Source organism: Bos indicus x Bos taurus, chromosome 23 (genome assembly GCF_003369695.1).
Source record: "Bos indicus x Bos taurus breed Angus x Brahman F1 hybrid chromosome 23, Bos_hybrid_MaternalHap_v2.0, whole genome shotgun sequence".
Classification (NCBI taxonomy): domain Eukaryota; kingdom Metazoa; phylum Chordata; class Mammalia; order Artiodactyla; family Bovidae; genus Bos; species Bos indicus x Bos taurus.
In genome coordinates, this window is record NC_040098.1 from 5,612,467 (window position 1) to 5,632,623 (window position 20,157).

A 20,157-nucleotide genomic window follows, 5' to 3' on the forward strand; every position below is an offset into this window, starting at 1 on the left:
TATGAATTTGTTTGATATGATTTACAATTTTGAAACTGTCATTAGCCACGAATGGGGTACTTCCTCCATGCTGCTGCTGCTGCTGCTAAGTCACGTCAGTCGTGTCCAACTCTGTGCGACCACACAGACATCAGCTCACCAGGCTCCCCCATCCCTGGGGTTCTCCAGGCAAGAACACTGGAGTGGGTTGCCATTTCCTTCTCCAATGCATGAAAGTGAAAAGTGAAAGTGAAGTCGCTCAGCAAACCCATGGACTGCAGCTACTTCGTCCATGGACATATCCTAAAATGCTTGAATTATCTTACTTTTTGACTATTTGCAAAGTATTACTATGTATGTTAAATCTGTACTTGGTTATTCAACATGCCAAGTATTTTTTACAGGAACTGTTTGTACACCAGGCTCCTATTACTTTGTTTGAATCTAAATATAGACATTTACACTGACCACAGTTAAAGGTCCTAACTTTATTTAGGTCCATTGTTCTATCTGCTCAGGATATTTTTGAATGTCCTCCACTGAACTAGCTATGCTTTGAGCTTGTTTTCATTCTATGTTGTAAGTATGGTAACTACAGTTACATAATTTATGACATAATAACAATGATGAGAATAAAGGACTAATACACTTGTAATTAGAAAATAATGCTAATATTTATAATTATTTAATAATTATTCATTGATATTTATAGGTTTATTTATGAATGAATATATGCTGAGTTTTATTAATAATACATTTTGAAATATTTATGAGTATTGATGCTTAATCAGATATAATAGTTTTGGAAAATTTCATTTCTCTCCAAAAATGAAACATTTGTCTATTTTGAAACTTTGGTATTTCTCTAATTATAGCTGATAAACATGTGTTCTGTCTGACTGCTCTATCACTATTCTTGGGTATAATTTGGTTAAGTCTTTACTTATTTTAATATGTGTTTAAATCTACTGTAAGATCCAGAATTTCACTAATATTTTTCCTAATTCTTTGAAAATGATTTTTGAAATCTGAACTACATGTATCTCCTTGATTGATGTTTTCTCACCCTACCATTCCAGACTCTAGAATGGCATAGCTTGGATAGGATTCCATTCAATTTAATGAACATTTTTTTGAAATATTTAACTCAGTGAATTCAACTGAATATTAATTCAGTTCTACCAAGTTCACATTTTTTAATATTTACTATTAAGTACTGTTGCCCTTTGTGATTTTCTCCTGTCCAGTTCAGTTCAATTCAGTTGACCAGTTGTCCGACTCTTTGTGACTCAGTGGACTGCAGCATTCCAGGCTTCCCTGTCCATCACCAACTCCTGGAGCTTGCCTCAGACTCATGTCCATCGAGTTGGTGATGCCATCCAACCATCTCATTCTCAATCTTCTTCTCCTGCCTTCAATATTTCCCAGCATCAGGGTCTTTTCAAATGAGTCAGTTCTTCACATCAGGTGGCCAAAGTATTGGCGTTTCAGCTTCAGCATCAGTCCTTCCAACGAATATTCAGGACTGATTTCCTTTAGGATGGACTGGTTGGATCTCCTTGAAATCCAAGGGACTCTCAAGAGTCTTCTCCAACCCCACAGTTCAGAAGCATCAGTTCTTCGGTGCTCAGCTTTCCTTATGGTCCAAATTCACATCCATACATGACCAATAGAAAAACCATAACCTTGACTAGATGGACCTTTGTTGAAAAAGTAATGTCTCTGCTTTTTAATAGGCTGTCTAGGTTTGTCATAGTTTTTCTTCCAAGGAGCAAGTGTCTTTTACTTTCATGGCTGCAGTCACCATCTGCAGTGATTTTTGGAGCCCAAGAAAATAGTCTGTTACCTGTTTCCACTGTTTCCCCATCTATTTGCCATGAAGTGATGGGACTGGGTGCCATGATCTTAGTTTTCTGAATGTTTTAAGCCAGCTTTTTCACTCTCTTTCACGTTCATCAAAAGGCTTTTTAGTTCCTCTTTGCTTTCTGCCATAAGGGTTATGTCATCTGCATATCTGAGGTTATTGATATTTCTCCCGGCAATCTTGGTTCCAACTTGTGCTTCATCCAGCCTGGCATTTCACATGAACTGAACTGAACTGAACTCTTCATATAAGTTAAGTAAGCAAGGTGACAATATACAGTGTTAACATACTCCTTTCCCAGTTTGGAACCAGTCTATTGTTCCATGTCCAGTTCTAACTGTTGCTTCTTGACCTGCATGCAGATTTCTCAGAAGGCAGGTAAGGTGGTCTGGTATTCCCTTCTCTTTAGGAATTTTCCAGTTTGTTGTGATCCACACAGTCAAAGTCTTTGGCGTAGTCAATAAAACATAAGTAGATGCTTTTCTGGAACTCTCTTGCTTTTTCTGTGATCCAACGGATGTTGGTAATTTAATCTTGTTCCTCTGCCTTTTCTTAATCCATCTTGAATATCTGGAAGTTCTCGGTTTTCTCCTATAGGGTTATGCTATACTTATTGTCTTCTGTGTATTTGCTAATATGTATGGAATTTGTTCCTTATTATTTGTTTAAATCTCTGAAACATACAAATGTACACATGCATCCCTGACACTTCAATTTTATGTATCATTGTCCAGGTGGGAGAATCTCTTGCAAATGCCTTCCTTATATGTGAAAAAAACATGCTTCCACTGCCAATGGTTCGTTAATCCACAGTGTGCATGTGTGCTAAGTCGCTTCAGTTGTGTCCAGCTTTGTGCAACTGTACGGACTGTAGCCCGCCAGGCTCTTCTGTCCATGGGATTCTCCAGCCAAGAATACTGGAGTGGGCTGGCATGCCCTTCTCCAGGGGATCTTCCAGACCCTGGGATGGAACCAGTGTCTCTTATGTCCCCTGCATTGGCAGGAGGGTTCTTTACCTCTAGTGTCACCTGGGAAGCCCTAGCCACAGTGTAATAAATGCAAAATCCTATACTGTGCCATTGTCTGTAAGTCTAGGACACCCTTTTTGCACTCCAGCTTCTCTGCCAAAGAAAGACATTTAAGGGCCAGAAGCGGTAGAAAGGGCACATACTCTTGCCTCCTTTGTCAAAGATAAGGTGTCCTTATGTACATGGATTTGTCTCTGGGCTTTCTATTTTATTCCATTGATCTATATTTCTGTCTTTGTGCCAGTACCATGCTGTCTTGATAACTGTGGCTTTGTAGTAGAGCCTGAAGTCAGGTAGGTTGATTCCTCCAGTTCCATTCTTCTTTCTCAAGATCGCTTTGGCTATTCGAGGTTTTTTGTTTTTCCATACAAATTGTGAAATTATTTGTTCTAGCTCTGTGAAGAATACTGTTGGTAGCTTGATAGGGATTGCATTGAATCTATAAATTGCTTTGGGTAGTATACTCATTTTCACTATATTGATTCTTCCAATCCATGAACATGGTATATTTCTCCATCTATTAGTGTCCTCTTTGATTTCTTTCACCAGTGTTTTATAGTTTTCTATATATAGGTCTTTAGTTTCTTTAGGTAGATATATTCCTAAGTATTTTATTCTTTCCGTTGCAATGGTGAATGGAATTGTTTCCTTAATTTCTCTGTTTTCTCATTATTAGTGTATAGGAATGCAAGGGATTTCTGTGTGTTGATTTTATATCCTGCAACTTTACTATAGTCATTGATTATTTCTAGTAACTTTCTGGTGGAATCTTTAGGGTTTTCTATGTAGAGGATCATGTCATCTGCAAATAGAGAGAGTTTTACTTCTTCTTTTCCAATTTGGATTCCTTTTATTTCTTTTTCTGCTCTGATTGCTGTGGCCAAAACTTCCAAAACTATGTTGAATAGTAATGGTGAAAGTGGGCACCCATGTCTTGTTCCTGACTTTAGAGGAAATGCTTTCAATTTTTCACCATTGAGGATAATGTTTGCTGTGGGTTTGTCATATATAGCTTTTATTATGTTGAGGTATGTTCCTTCTATTCCTGCTTTCTGGAGAGTTTTTATCATAAATGGATGTTGAATTTTGTCAAAGGCTTTCTCTGCATCTATTGAGATAATCATATGGTTTTTATTTTTCAATTTGTTAATGTGGTGTATTACATTGATTGATTTGCAGATATTGAAGAATCCTTGCATCCCTGGGATAAAGCCCACTTGATCATGGTGTATGATCTTTTTAATGTGTTGTTGGATTCTGATTGCTAGAATTTTGTTAAGGATTTTTGCATCTATGTTCATCAGTGATATTGGCCTGTAGTTTTCTTTTTTTGTGGGATCTTTGTCAGGTTTTGGTATTAGGGTGATGGTGGCCTCATAGAATGAGTTTGGAAGTTTACCTTCCTCTGCAATTTTCTGGAAGAGTTTGAGCAGGATAGGTGTTAGCTCTTCTCTAAATTTTTGGTAGAATTCAGCTGTGAAGCCGTCTGGACCGGGGCTTTTGTTTGCTGGAAGATTTCTGATTACAGTTTCAATTTCCATGCTTGTGATGGGTCTGTTAAGATTTTCTATTTCTGGGAAATCTGGTCAACCACTTGTAAAAGAATGAAACTAGACCACTTTCTAACACCATACACAAAAATAAACTCAAAATGGATTAAAGATCTAAACATAAGACCAGAAACTATAAAACTCCTAGAGGAGAACATAGGCAAAACACTCTCTGACATACATCACAGCAGGATCCTCTATGACCCACCTCCCAGAATATTGGAAATAAAATAAAAAATAAACAAATGGGACCTAATTAACCTTAAAAGCTTCTGCACATCAAAGGAAACTATTAGCAAGGTGAAAAGGCAGCCTTCAGAATGGGAGAAAATAATAGCAAATGAAGCAACTGACAAACAACTAATCTCAAAAATATACAAGCAACTCCTACAGCTCAACTCCAGAAAAATAAACGACCCAATCAAAAAATGGGCCAAAGAACTAAATAGACATTTCTCCAAAGAAGACATACAGATGGCTAACAAACACATGAAAAGATGCTCAAATCACTCATTATCAGAGAAATGCAAATCAAAACCACTATGAGGTACCATTTCACACCAGTCAGAATGGCTGCGATCCAAAAGTCTACAAATAATAAATGCTGGAGAGGGTGTGGAGAAAAGGGAACCCTCTTACACTGTTGGTGGGAATGCAAACTAGTACAGCCACTATGGAGAACAGTGTGGAGATTCCTTAAAAAACTGGAAATAGAACTGCCTTGTGACCCACAATTCCCACTGCTGGGCATACACACTGGGGAAACCAGAAGGGAAAGAGACACATGTACCCCAATATTCATCGCAGCACTGTTTATAATAGCCAGGACATGGAAGCAACCTAGATGTCCCTCAGCAGATGAATGGATAAGAAAGCTGTGGTACATGTACACAATGGTGTATTACTCAGCCATTCAAAAGAATACATTTGAATCAGTTCTAATGAGGTGGATGAAACTGGAGTCTATTATACAAAGTGAAGTAAGCCAGAAGGAAAAACATAAATACAGTATACTAACGCATATATATGGAATTTAGAAAGATGGTAACAATAACCCGGTGTACGAGACAGCAAAAGAGACACTGATGTATAGAACAGTCTTATGGACTCTGTGGGAGAGGGAGAGGGTGGGAAGATTTGGGAGAATGACATTGAAACATGTAAAATATCATGTAAGAAACGAGTTGCCAGTCCAGGTTCGATACACGATACTGGATGCTTGGGGCTAGTGCACTGGGACGACCCAGAGGGATGGTATGGGGAGGGAGGAGGGAGGAGGTTTCAGGATAGGGAACACATGTATACCTGTGGTGGATTCATTTTGATATTTGGCAAAACTAATACAATTATGTAAAGTTTAAAAATAAAATAAAGTTTAAAAAGAAAAAAAAGAAAAAAAATAGAGAGGAAGGAAAAAAAAAAAAAAAAAGAAAGGGCACATACACTTCGTAGTGTATTTCACGTTTCTATATAGGATTTCAAAGTCATTGTAGACGATGGTAGTGCATAGTAATAACAGCACAGTCTTCAGAATTCCCATATGGAGAAAGCACATCTTGAAGTTTCAGTTTATAAATCTAAGCAAAAATAACCATTTGAGAACAATAAACATATTTCAGATGTTGTGGGAAGGACTAGTGCTTATCACAGTGCTAAGACCAGAGTTGATACTTAATAAATATATCAACAGCTTTCTAGGAGCATCTATTTTATTAGGATTTAGGGAGTTGTATACAAAGGGTAACAAAAAGTACGTGGTTACTATAATAACAGTAGCTACCTTTTATGTCAAGATAAATAATAGAAAATGGTAGCTACTGTTATTATAGTAACCACCTGCTTTTTGTTACCCTTTGTATACAGCTCCTTATATGTCAAGATAACGGAGAAGGCAGTGGCACCCCACTCCAGTACTCTTGCCTGGAAAATCCCATGGACGGAGGAGCCCGATGGGCTAAGAGTCGGACACGACTGAGTGACTTCCCTTTCACTTTTCACTTTCACGCATTGGAGAAGGAAATGGCAACCCACTCCAGTGTTCTTGTCTGGAGAATCCCAGGGATGAGGGAGCCTGGTGGGCTGCTGTGTGTGGGGTTGCACAGAGTCAGACACGAATGAAGCAGCTTAGCAGTAGCCGCAGCAGCAGCATGTCATGATAAAGTAAGCAAAATGATGATAGTTGACTTTGTTTAAAAAATTACCTGATCTTTGATTCATACTAAGGGTAATGGTACATCCTTAAGTCTAATAATGAAATGAACACCATCCAGCTTATGAGCAGTTGAAGCTATTTGTGAGCTTGTTCCTGAAAACCCAAGTTTTAAATAAATAATCTAATTTTCCTCTAAAATACAGTCAAAGCGGATGAGAGACTGCTTATCCGTGAATTTATTTTACAGAAATATCGGAGATATAGAAAATTAGACAAAGATTCACATATAAATGTTTATCACAGTATCATTGTTTACCATTGCATAAGTTGAGAATATTTCAGTTTTAAAGAGAAGAGAAAAAGTTGTACTTTGTTTTCTGAAATACTGAAATGCTACACTTTATACAGCAAGTAGAAATTGTGTTTTATTTTATTTATTTTTTTAAAAAAAGAAATTATGTTTTAAAGATATTTTATTTAATAGTAACACTGAAAAGTGCTTAGGCTGTAATGTTAATTAAATAAAAGTATGAAACAAATTTTATTTATACATTATACATATATTAGTTAAAATAAATTCATGTGCAAAACAAAGGAAGCAGCAAGCTTTCATGAACAGCTTGGTGGTAACTTTAAATTTTAATTCAGTCCCCTTTCTGTACTTTCTAAATTTTTATAGTAAAAATTATTTTTATAATCAGAAGCAAGCATAAGCATTGTTGAGTGAAAGAAGATAATGAAACAGGTTTACATGTTTCTTTACAAAATAGTAATTCAACATTTCCAGGCAGACAAAGGCAAAGAGCTAAACTAAACTGAACAAAACATCAGGATTAAAAAAAAAAAAAAGTTTCTCTTATTTTTCTTAGGCTACGAGAGGCTTAGGAGGAACACAGATAATTTATTTCTTTCCATTTTTTATGGAAAATGTTCTTGACAATTAAAAACCTTGTCTGTAATTCTCTGAAAGTGAGAAGAATGGATTTAAAATACTTTATTTATCAGGTGATCACAGTTAAAATGCAAAGAATTTCAATTTGAAAAACTAATTTTAATACTGAATTGCTGTTATTAGTTCTGGAGTATTAATTATTTGTGGCTTCATATATTTCTCAACTTAAGAACTGAAATGGAGATGGGAAAAGAAACTAGTACTTTCAGACACTTTCAAGTCTTGGTCACCTCTTAAAACTTCTGTTGTCAAGCATGTGGGTTTTATGTATGTACTTCGTTGTTGCTGTTCATTTGCTCAGTTGTGTCCAATTCTTTGCGATCCCATGGATTATAGAACGCCAGGCTCCCCTGTCCATCACCAACTCCCGGAGCTTGCTCAAACTTATGTCCATCGAGTCGGTGATACCATCCAATCATCTCATTCTCTGTCTTCTCCCCCTGCCTTCAATATTTCCCAGCATAAGGGTCTTTTCCAATGAGTCAGCTCTTTGAATCAGGTGACCAAAGTATTGGAGTTTCAGCTACAGCATCAGTCCTTCCATTGAATATTCAGGACTGATTTCCTTTAGTCTGGACTGGTTGGATCTCCTTGCAGTCCAAGGGACACTCAAGAGTCTTCTCCAACACCACAGTTCAAAAGCACCAATTCTTCAGCACTCAGCTTTCTTTATAGTCCAACTCTCACACCTATACATGACTACTGGAAAAACCATAGCTTTGACTATATGAAATTTTGTTGGCAAAACAATGTCTCTGCTTTTTATATGCTGTCTAGGTTGGTCATAACTATACTTCCAAGGAGCAAGGGTCTTTTAATTTTGTGGCTGTAGTCACCATCTTCGTGATTTTGGAGCCCAAGAAAATAAAGTCTGTCACTGTTTCCCCATCTATTTTCCCTGAACTGATGGGACTGAATGCCATAATCTTAGTTTTCCAAATGTTGAGTTTTAAGCCAGATTTTCACTTTCCTCTTTCAGTTTCATCAAAAGGCTCTTTAGTTCCTCTTCTCTTTCTGCAGTAAGGGTGGTGTCCTCTGCATATCTGAGGTTAATTTATATTTCTCCCAGCAATCTTGATTCCAGCTTGTGCTTCATCCAGCCTGGCGTTTCTCATGATGTACCCAGCATATAAGTTAAATAAGCAAGGTGACGATATATAGCCTTGATGTACTCCTTTAGTGTTTAAAAAAATTTTTTTTTATTTAAATACAGTTGATTTATAATGTTGTGTTAGTTTCAAGTGAACTGCCAAGTGATTCAGTCATACATTTATACATACATATATGTTGTTGTTTAGTTGCTAAGTCGTGTCTGACTCTTTTGTGATCCCACAGACTATCGCCTGCCAGGGTCCTCTCTGTCCATGGAATTTCCCAGCTAAGAATACTGGAGTGGATTGCCATTTCCTTCTCCAGGGGATTCTTTCAACCTGGGGATCAACCTGTATCTCCTATTTGGCAGGCATATTCTTACATCTGAGCCACCAGAGAAGCCCAACATCTTCTTCTACATTCTCATCTATTACAGGTTATTAAAATATATTAACTGTAGCACTTTCCTTCTGCTATGCAGTAGGTCCTTGTAGGCTTCTGTCTCATATATAGTATAAGATGTAATAGTGTTTTGAATTCAACTAAGGAAAAATTAACTTCTCATCTATTAAAAGGAAAACTCCTACAATTATGGGGGAGGATCTATATGGTTAACACCAGGCTATGGTCATTTAAGTTTAAAGGCTCCTCTATGTTGGGAACGGTTAAATAATACTAAAAATGATCAATCTAGTAATTATGAGACAAGGCTGGGTGCTTTATGAACTATGCCTGTTATTACCCTTAGAGAGAGTGATTGGTATAGAACTCAGTGGATTTGTGGCACTAAATTATGGCCTTGACATCTACAGGGATGATACAAAGGTGTAGTCTGGGATTCCCATGAATTTAAGGTCGTACATATTAACAAATTACAGGTAACCACAACCAATCTACCATTGGTATGATCCCAATGGGTCAAAGATCTGTATTATACTGGTATGACCATTTAGCAGCTTGTATGTGTGTGTGTGTGTGCCTTCAATGGGGTTGGAGGATGTAATTGACTATATCTAAGCCTTGACAATAACCCTTAAATGATAGTAACCGGGCTATCAGCCTATTGAATTCTGAGATCTCTATGATGAGAAAGGCAGTGCTACACAACTGCAAGACCCTTGACACCTTACAGCATCATCTGTGTTATTCAGTTCAGTTCAGTCCAGTTGCTCAGTCGTGTCTGACTCTTTGCGACCCCATGAATCGCAGCATGCCAGGCCTCCCTGTCCATCACCAACTCCCGGAGTTCACTCAAACTCACATCCATCGAGTCGACGATGCCATCCAGCCATCTCATCCTCTGTCGTCCCCTTCTCCTCCTGCCCCCAATCCCTTGCAGCATCAGAGCTTTTTCCAATGAGTCAACTCTTCGCATGAGGTGGTCAAAGTACTGGAGTTTCAGCTTTAGCATCATTCCTTCCAAAGAACACCCAGGGCTGATCTCCTTTAGAATGGACTGGTTGGATCTCCTTGCAGTCCAAGGGACTCTCAAGAATCTTCTCCAACACCACAGTTCAAAAGCATCAATTCTTTGGTGCTCAGCCTTCTTCACAGTCCAACTCTCATGTCCATACATGGCCACTGGAAAAACCATAGCCTTGACTAGACGGACCTTTGTTGGCAAAGTAATGTCTCTGCCTCTGAGTATGCTATCTAGGTTGGTCATAACTTTCCTCCCAAGGAGTAAGCATCTTTTAATTTCATGGCTGCAGTCACCATCTGCAGTGATTTTGAAGCCCCCCAAAATAAAGTCTGACACTGTTTCCACTGTTACCCCATCTATTTGCCATGAAGTGATGGGACCAGATGCCTTGATCTTAGTTTTCTGAACTTTTTCACTCTCCTCTTTCACTTTCATCAAGAGGCATATAATTCAAACTAAATGCTGTATTTTTGTACCTGATAAATCCTTTAATGCAACACATTTGAACAACATGAAAAATCAGATTTCTGCTCTAAGTGACCCATTCCCTAGTCTTGACAATCTTTAAAAAACACTAGTGAGGGAGACTCATGGCTAAAACATTTACTTTTAATTCCACTAATGTTATTAACTATACCATTTGTATTTTGCTTGTTTCACAAGATTATTATTTCTTGTATTACCAAGTATATGACTGAGCCTTCAACGGAAATGATGACTAGACTTGAAGCAGTTGATCAAATGTATAGTTCGATATATGATCAATGATTGTAATAGTGTAACTCTAGAAGGCAATGGCAACCCACTCCAGTACTCTTGCCTGGAAAATCCCATGGATGGAGGAGCCTGGTGGGCCACAGTCCATGGGGTTGCGAAGAGTCGGACACGACTGAGCGTCTTTTCTTTCACTTTTCACTTTCATGCACTGGAGAAGGAAATGGCAACCCACTCCAGTGTTCTTGCCTGGAGAATCCCAGGGACGGGGGAGCCTGGTGGGCTGCCGTCTATGGGGTTGCACAGAGTCGGACACGACTGAAGTGACTTAGCAGCAACAAAGAACTGAAAAGTCAATGCAGGCTGTACTCTTTAAGGCAGTGCATTTCATATTGCAATTGTGCACGTGTGTGTGTGTGTGTGTGTGTATGTAGGTGTCTGTGTGTGAAGTTGCTTCAGTCATGACTGACTCTGTGACCCTATAGATTGTAGCCCGCCAAGCTCCTCTATCCATGGAATTCTCCAGGCAAGAATACTGGGATGGGTTGCCATGCCCTTCTCCAAGGAATCTTCCCTCCAAGAATCAAACCCACATCTCTTATGACTCTTGCATTGGCAGGCAAGTTCTTTACCAATAGCGCCACCTGGGAAGCCCATGTATGTGTGTGCATATATATAATTTCGCAAATTTAAAGCTTACTTCCCCTAAGGTATCGTCTAGGAGTGTCAGGGTGGGGGTCCTTGTAGTAATTTAGGTTTATGCTTTATAGATATATTTTATGTTCAAGACACTGTCTGATCTATTAACCCTCTACTCTATAAATACTTTGATAGTGTTATGTAATCAAATATGAAAGAGACAGACACATGATGTCATCTCTTTTCACACTTATTTATCTTAGTAAGATCCAAAACACTTAAAATTATATATTTTATTCCTATCATCTCCCACCTCCTTCATTTATTCATACTCTTATTTAAATGTGTGCCATTTAAAAGAGTGTTCTGATATTTATCCAAATCTTTATTTTTCTTGGTAAAAATGTAACATGCTTTGCATCATTTCACTTATTTAATCTTTTCGTGTGAGGCAGACAGCCTCATATTCTGTATAGAAAGCATCACTTTTCAGTCACACCTCATATATCTGGCATTATTGGGAAATGAGGTTTCCACATGATTGAATTTTCCAGATAATACATCTGAGTTGACCGGGCTTTTGCTGAGCACCTTGCACAGGGCCAGCGCAGGGCACACAAGCCTAGTAAGTAAGATTCCCACAGTTCATAGCCTGAGGCTGGGGGTGAGGTGGGCTTGCCACACACAGGCTTTAATAACTGTAAAACAACGCGCTAAGCAGTATGATGTAAGTATGTACTAAGCGTTGTGGAAATACAAATGAGGGTAATTAATTCATGTTGGAGGGTGAAGAACCTTGGGGAAAGCCACTGAGAGGCATTTACCCCTGAGTTGGGCCTTTGAAAATGAGTAAGAACTTTTTTAATGTCTAAGTATATTTTTCTGACTCTTTATTGAAGTATAGCTGATTTACAAGGTAGTGTGAATTTCTACTGTGCAGTAAAGTGACTCAGTTATGTGTGAGTGTATATATATATATATAATTTTCCATATCCTCTTTCATTATGGTTTATCATGGGATGTTAAATACAGTTCTCTGTGCTAGACTGGAGGACCTTGTTGTTTATCCATCCTATATATAATAGTTTGCATCTGCTAATCCCAAACTCCACTCCTTCCCTCCCCGCAGAGTCTCCTCAACCTTGGCGACCACAAATCTGTTCTCTATGACTGAGTCTATTGCTGTTTCATAGATAGGTTGATCTGTGTCATGTTTTAGATTCTGCACATAATTGACACCGTGTGGATTTGTCATTCTCTTTCTGGCTTACTTCACTTCGTATGATATTCACTAGATCATCCACGTTGCTGCTAGTGGCACGGTTTTGTTTACGGTTGAGTCATATCCCATTGTATCTAGGTACCACATCTTTATCCATTCCCTTATCCATGGACGTGTAGATGGTTTCCATGTGTTGGCTGTTGTGAATAATGCTGCTGTGAACGTACGGGCACATGCATCATTTTGAACTTTAGCTTTTTTCTGGATATATCCCCAGGAGTGGGATTTCTGGATCATAGAGTAAATCTATTTTTAGCTTTTTGAGAAACCCCCATGCTTTACCAACTTATATGCCCATCAGTAGTGTAGGAGAAACTTCTATAATGAGAGGGAGTGGGGTGGTGGTTGGGAGAGATGTGAAAGAGATCCTAAGAGAAATATTCCTAAGCATTGACCTGTCTAAGTACATAAAGAATTGAATAATTAAATGGTAAGAACAATGCCACTAGTCCTACGACTAAGCAAAGCAGTCAGCACGTGTCCACTTAGGGGGTACTCACTGTGTGTCTAGCACTGTGCTAAGTGCTTTCCTTGAGTTAATGTTTTTCACAAATATACACACATTTTCTTTGAAAGAAAATGTGCTGTGTAGAATTCAACCCCTTCCTAATGTTCTACTGTGAATATAAATGTCTGTGCCCCATTGCAAACACATTTTAAGCCGGCCTGCTGGCTGTCATTCGCCACCTCCCCTACTTGGATATATTTAGTTGAGCTGTCATCATTCCAATCCACAGTCAGTTTCACATTGACATCATCTCCCCCTCTGGCTTCTCTAGGATTTGTGACTCTTCTCTGGACGTACTTCAGGATGCACACTGACAGTAACACCCGGGGGATTTCTTGGGCTCTTGAGAGCGGTGGAAATAACACTCAGATGGGCGGTGCCCTTGGCTCTGAGAATACAGGACAGCACCCAAGCATGACTTGCGTTCCTGCACTTGCAGAGATCAAGCTCTAGCTTCAGTTCTCCACTGAGAGGATTCACCCCCAGGAGACATTTAGTGGTATCTGGAGGCATTTTTGGGTTTCACTGTTGGCGAGGGTGGAGGCCTACTGACATCCAACGGGTAGTAACACTGGGGTAACAAAAGATGCTGCTGAAACTTCTGCCATAAACAGGGTACCCCCACCCAACAGAGAACGATCTGGTCAAAATTGTCCATAATGCTGAGGTCGAGAAATGCTGCTCTAGCTATAGATTTACGTTATAAAGCTAAAAATGGGAATAATTCATGCCCTAAAAACTCATTTTTTTCCTTGACTGTTTCATATCCATTGGGGTCATAAGAGTCATAGCATAGAAGAATTCTTAGGAACTTGAACGGGGTATATCATTCATTCATTAGGGAAGTTAAAAGTAGTTTGTTTATGTATGTAATACTCTCACTTCTTTGTTTCTGGTTGAGTGAGGGACTCTCTCATGCTGTGCACGTGTGTGTGTATTCAGTAGCCCATGTATAGATCTCTCTGCAAGGGAAAAATATGAAATGGTGTAGTGCCAGGAATCCTACTAATATTATCAGTATCTCGGCAATTTAAAAAAATTTGCAAAGAGAAAAGTGGTTGAATTTTCATAATGGGAATTCAGCTTGTTTTCCATTTTTGCCATTCGAGTCCATGTTATATTACTATTTTACCAGTTTGTATCTATTCCTTTTCAGTGTAAACACAGCATTGAATTAGATAATCTGAAAATGGGTGTTCTGTGAGATTTACAGAAGCTTATTATTTCTTATTTGTTTGGGGAGAAAAAACAATTACCATCTGAAAATACCAAAGTCAAATTCTAACACTTTTAAAGTTGCTCATGATAGAAACTGTCGACATTATAAACTCCAGAGAATAACATTTGCATCCATTGTTAATTTGTCCCATGCTTGAACCGCATGTCACATTCCTCAGATGGTGTGTATTTACAGTCGGATACCCAGAAAAAGATGTATGCTTTCTTCTTAGGTGGTAATCATTCCATTTCTACTAGCCATGGTAAGCTCTTCAGAGACAAAGGAGATGAAAAGAGTTGAAAAAGTTATAATGGAGAAAGTTTGGGAAAAGTGGAGATATCACTGTGCTCTTTAAGGTTCTTGCCTCATGGAAATAGAGTATTTCAACTTTTGCCTGGAAATTTATCTCTGTATCTTCCAGACAGTTTCCCAAAACTTTTCTTGACCAGATTTAGAGCTTTTTGGTTAGACAGTAGAATGTTTATGCTCCTGGATAACTGCTTCTTCTTCATCTTCTCTCTGTTACTCTCTCTTTCTCTCTATATATACATATTTGTGTGTGTGTATGTATATATATCAGAGAAGGCAATGGCACCCCACTCCAGTACTCTTGCCTGGAAAATCCCATGGATGGAGGAGCCTGGAAGGCTGCAGTCCATGGGGTCGCTGAGGGTCGGACATGACTGAGCGACTTCACTTTCACTTTTCACTTCCATGCATTGGAGAAGGAAATGGCAACCCACTCCAGTGTTCTTGCCTGGAGAATCCCGGGGACGGGGGAGCCTGGTAGGTTGCCATCTATGGGGTCGCACAGAGTCGGACACGACTGAGCGACTTAGCAGCATATATATATACATACACACACACACACACACATATACATGCGTACATATGATTGAAACTGTAACAATATGAAGACTACTTCTCTTTCACCATTTTATTGTTGATTATATAAATAACTTTACTTCCTTTTGATGTTTTCAATTTCATTTTTTCCTCTTGTGGCAAAAGATTCAACTATAATTTTCCTCTCTTCCAAACAGAGATCCAGATTATATTACATTTGGTCTGCACACACTCTTTTAAGGCAGGGATTATCATACTCTTTTTATGCATGGGGAAACTGAGGCTGAGGAATTCCTTAATTGTTCAAGCTCTGTCTGCTCCCTAAATCCTTATTTACTTCATTATAATACATTGATATTTATATAAAGATGATAAAAATTGTTTTAGCTCTTCTAATGTCATAGTCTTAGATGTGCATGCATACTCAATCCTATCCAACTCTTTGCGACCCCATGGACTGTAGCCTCCCAGCTCCTCTTGTCCATGAAGTTTTCTAAGCAAGAATACTAGAGTGAGTGACCATTTCCTACTCCAGGGGATCTTCCTGACAACAATCAAACCCATGTCTCCTGTGTCTCCTGTATTGGTAGTTGGATTCTTTACCATTAGCGCCACCTGGGAAGCCCAATGTCATAGTCTTAGATATGTAAAACTATTTTCAGATGTGTGGTTTTAGGATGATGGTAAATCAACTTTTACTGAATTTGGCTCCTGCTGCTCAGTCCTTAGTTGAAGTTCCTACCCTTTTGGTATTTCAAGACTCCCAAGGCACATGTACAAGAACCTTTCCTCTGTCAGTAAAATAAAGTGTATTCTTCCAATTTCCCATGAATAGACATGTTTAAACCTCTGGTCATGAATGAAGTAAAATATGCTCATGTGTTTGTAGCAAACTCTAACTGTATCTACACATTTACATATTATTTTTCACCTGTGAGTAATTACATTTATCTATATATTTCATATCTAATATATCTATCTTTGCTGCTAATCCTATATCTGTTCTCTGTGACTCTATATTTAACACCTGCATGATAGCTTAATTTAGCTTTATGAGGAATTTGTATGCAAATCTATATCATACTCAATACAAAGGTTCAAATTTTACCTGAAAAATAAAAATACAAATTTTAGTCATTATGAGTTATTTTGGTCAATGTAAATTGACTTCCTTGTTTTTTAAAGCATTTCAGTGTTGATAATTGCTATAATGTCAATAAACTGAATGCTCACATCTAGGATTATTCCTGCCTTTTAAAATTTTTTTCAAAAATAGTATTATGGGTTAAACTGTGCTCGTCTCTTTCCCCCATCCATATGTTGAAGTTCTAGCCTCTAGTACCTCTGAATGTCACATTACTTGGAAACAGTCTTTAAAGAGATAACTCAAATATTCTTTAAAGAGGTAATTTTAAAGTAGTCTTTAAAGAGACAATTCAAAATATTCTGCTATTTCCAGGGAGTTAAGTACTGTTCTTTAGTGGAGTAATTTTATACTTCTAAAGAAATCACATCTAGATTTCTATAGAATGGATAGAATTTATTTTTAAGATGCTGTTATGAGAGTTGGTGCATGACTGAAAATTGTGTAATTATTAACATCGTGCTTGTTAAAAATAGACTTGATTCTCCTGAAGCATATTCTCTTGTCTATAGTTAATGCAGAAGAGTTCTTTATGCAAAAATAAAGAGGAGAAATTTAAAAGTAGAAATTAAGGGTCAAAAATAAAATAGCTTTACTCAAGAATAGGAAACCATGAAGCTTATGAAGGTAACTGAACGTTTATAACTTTTCAGAGGTGAGCTAGAAATATATAGATTTTTCAAATCATACTGTTTGCCTAGGTTTCCTTCCAGTGTCTTGCGATTTGCATCACAGAAATTCAAGTATTTAGGCTTTGCTTGGATCTGTTGGCTGATGCGTCTTCTAAGTATTTTTAAAACTGAAACTATTTTCCTAATAGACTTGCTTAAGTTTTGAGATTTGAATGTTAATAGTTTGGGAATTCTTTTTTTCTGAAAAAGTAGCACGATTTAAAAATAATAAATAACTACCTAAAGGTAAAGCTTCCCGGATGACTTAACTGGTAAAGAATCCACCTGCAATGCGGGAGACCTGGGTTTGATCCCTGGGTTAGGAAGATCCCCTGGAGAAGGGTAAGGCTACCCACTCCAGTATTCTGGCCTGGAGAATTCCACGGACTGTAGAGTCCATGGGGTCGCAAAGAGTTGGACACAACTGAGCGACTTTGACTTTCACTTCACTTTCACCTAAAGATATTTGTTAACTAGCTGAAATTGCTCTCAGAACTTACCTCTGTGACCTGTTTTGTTATTCAGATGTTTATTTATATCATGCCAAGGATTGGTAATGCTTTGCAGGGTTTATTAGAACACCTTTCAGTTCAGTTCAGTTTAGTCGCTCAGTCGTGTCCGACTCTTTGCAACCCTATGAATCACAGCATGCCAGGCCTCCCTGTCCATCATCAACTCCCGGAGTTCACTCAGACTCATGTCCATCGAGTTGGTGATGCCATCCAGCCATCCCATCCTCTGTCGTCCCCTTTTGCTCCTGCCACCAACCCTTCCCAGCATCAGGGTCTTTTCCAATGAGTCAACTCTTTGCATGAGGTGGCCAAAGTACTGGAGTTTCAGCTTTAGCATCATTCCTTCCAAAGAAATCCCAGGGCTGATCTCCTTCAGAATGGACTGGTTGGATCTCCTTGCAGTCCAAGGGACTCTCAAGAGTCTTCTCCAACACCACAGTTCAAAAGCATCAATTCTTCGGCACTCAGCTTTCTTCACAGTCCAACTCTCACATCCATACATAACCACTGGAAAAACCATAGCCTTGACTAGACAGACCTTTGTTGGCAAAGTAATGTCTCTGCTTTTGAATATGCTGTCTAGTTTCATCATAACTTTCCTTCCAAGGAGCAAGCATCTTTTAATTTCATGGCTGCAATCACCATCTGCAGTGATTTTGGAGCCCCCAAAAATAAAGTCTGACACTGTTTCCACTGTTTCCCTATTTCCCATGAAGTGATGGGATCAGATGCCATGATCTTCGTTTTCTGAATGTTGAGCTTTAAGCCAACTTTTTCACTCTCCTCTTTTACTTTCATCAAGAGGCTTTTTAGTTACTCTTCACTTTCTGCCATAAGGGTGGTGTCATCTGCATATCTGAGGTTATTGATATTTCTCCCAGCAATCTTGATTCCATCTTGTGCTTCTTCCAGCCCAGCGTTTCTCATGATGTACTCTGCATATAAGTTAAATAAGCAGGGTGACAATATACAGCCTTGACGAACTCCTTTTCCTATTTGGAACCAGTCTGTTGTTCCATGTCCAGTTCTAACTGTTGCTTCCTGACCTGCATATAGTTTTCTCAAGAGGCAGGTCAGGTGGTCTGCTTTCCCATCTCTTTCAGAACACCTTTACCACATTTCAAATAAATTCAGGATAGCACTTGAGTAGTTTCAAAACTGCAAGGTGGATCCTTCTCTTAGGAAGTTAGCAATGTGATTAAATTAATTCCAAGATAACAGTCTCAAAGATAGTTTTAAAATATATCAAAATTTTAAAGATAATCAGTTTTTCTTAGATTTGTTTATTTGGTAGATTTTTCAAGTTATGAGAGGCAGGGAGAATTTTACTTTTGTTCAACCACAGTGTGAATATGATAGATCCTTAAACTTCAACTGGGAAAAAATTAATCTTTTCATTTCATTGTATTATATGCTTGTTGTATATCTGCAGTAACTCAAACTGAGTCCTGTATTGGATGTGAAAAAGTGTCTGTAACCCTTCCTTGGTAAGAAAATTGTGAAGGAGAATGAAAGCTGCATTTTTGGGTGTATGGTAGCTGGTCAATTTAATTGATTGCATCATTAATACATTTATTTTAACTTCTCTAAGTTAATGGAAGGATGGTTTAAATCAAGTTTAAGTAAAGAAATGGAACTATAGCCTCTAAAATGTTGACTGAGATTCTTTACTTCTTTTATGGTTCAGTTTTTAATGATCACTGATGACTTTTTTCCTAAGGAAATAATAAATGTACATGATTTTACTCAAAATTAATTGTTTAAATTTTGTAAGCCATCTTTGAAGTGACTTCTAAGATACAGATTGATGGAAAATACAATAGAACAATAGAGCATAACTTATTATGACATAGCTCTGATCTTCCTCATGAATGACATGCTGCCAAATTCAGCACCATCATCAATGCATAATAGTATATTTCTGTTCTACTTTGATGGATTTCCTTTGTTTTTACCACCAAACTCTCTGAGCCTCAATTTCATCAATATAAGAGATCTATTGTAAAGACTACATGTCAGATAGAGCACAGATTTGTGATTGCCAAGAATGAGGGGGAATGGCAGAGGGATGGAGTAGGAATTTGGGATTAGCAGATGTAAACTATTGATATATAGAGGATGGATGAACAACAAGATCCTGCTTAATAGCAAAATCTTGCTATATTCTCTTGCATATAGCAAGATCTGCATCTTGTTTCTGTATAGCAGAAATTAAAAGAACACTGTAAATCAACTATATTTCGATAAAATAAATTTAGAAAAAGATTAAATGTCAAAAATATGTAGCATTTGCCTCAGAGGCTGCCTATAGAAAGTAAATAATAAAATAATTCATTATACAGATACTCATACATTTGTAAAGTTAATACTAAAGTTAAGATTGATAAATATTAGTAACAGTAACACCATGGAGATCATTCTAAAACATACAAGTTTATATTCATAGCTGTTACTGCCCTCAGGGAACTTGTGCACACAGATGATGTTAAAGCAAGTCAGGGTAGATCCATAGCTCAATCCATGGGAAAAGTGAAAGTTGCTCAGTCATGTCTGACTCTTTGTGACCCCATGGACTATACAGT

General features: G+C 38.0%; 1 protein-coding gene across 1 annotated transcript in view; it reads left to right on the forward strand.

Moving 5' to 3' along the window:
- BMP5 (bone morphogenetic protein 5) overlaps positions 1 to 20,157 on the forward strand; it is a 145,185-nt gene that overhangs the window by 75,876 nt on the left and 49,152 nt on the right. The window lies entirely within an intron of this gene.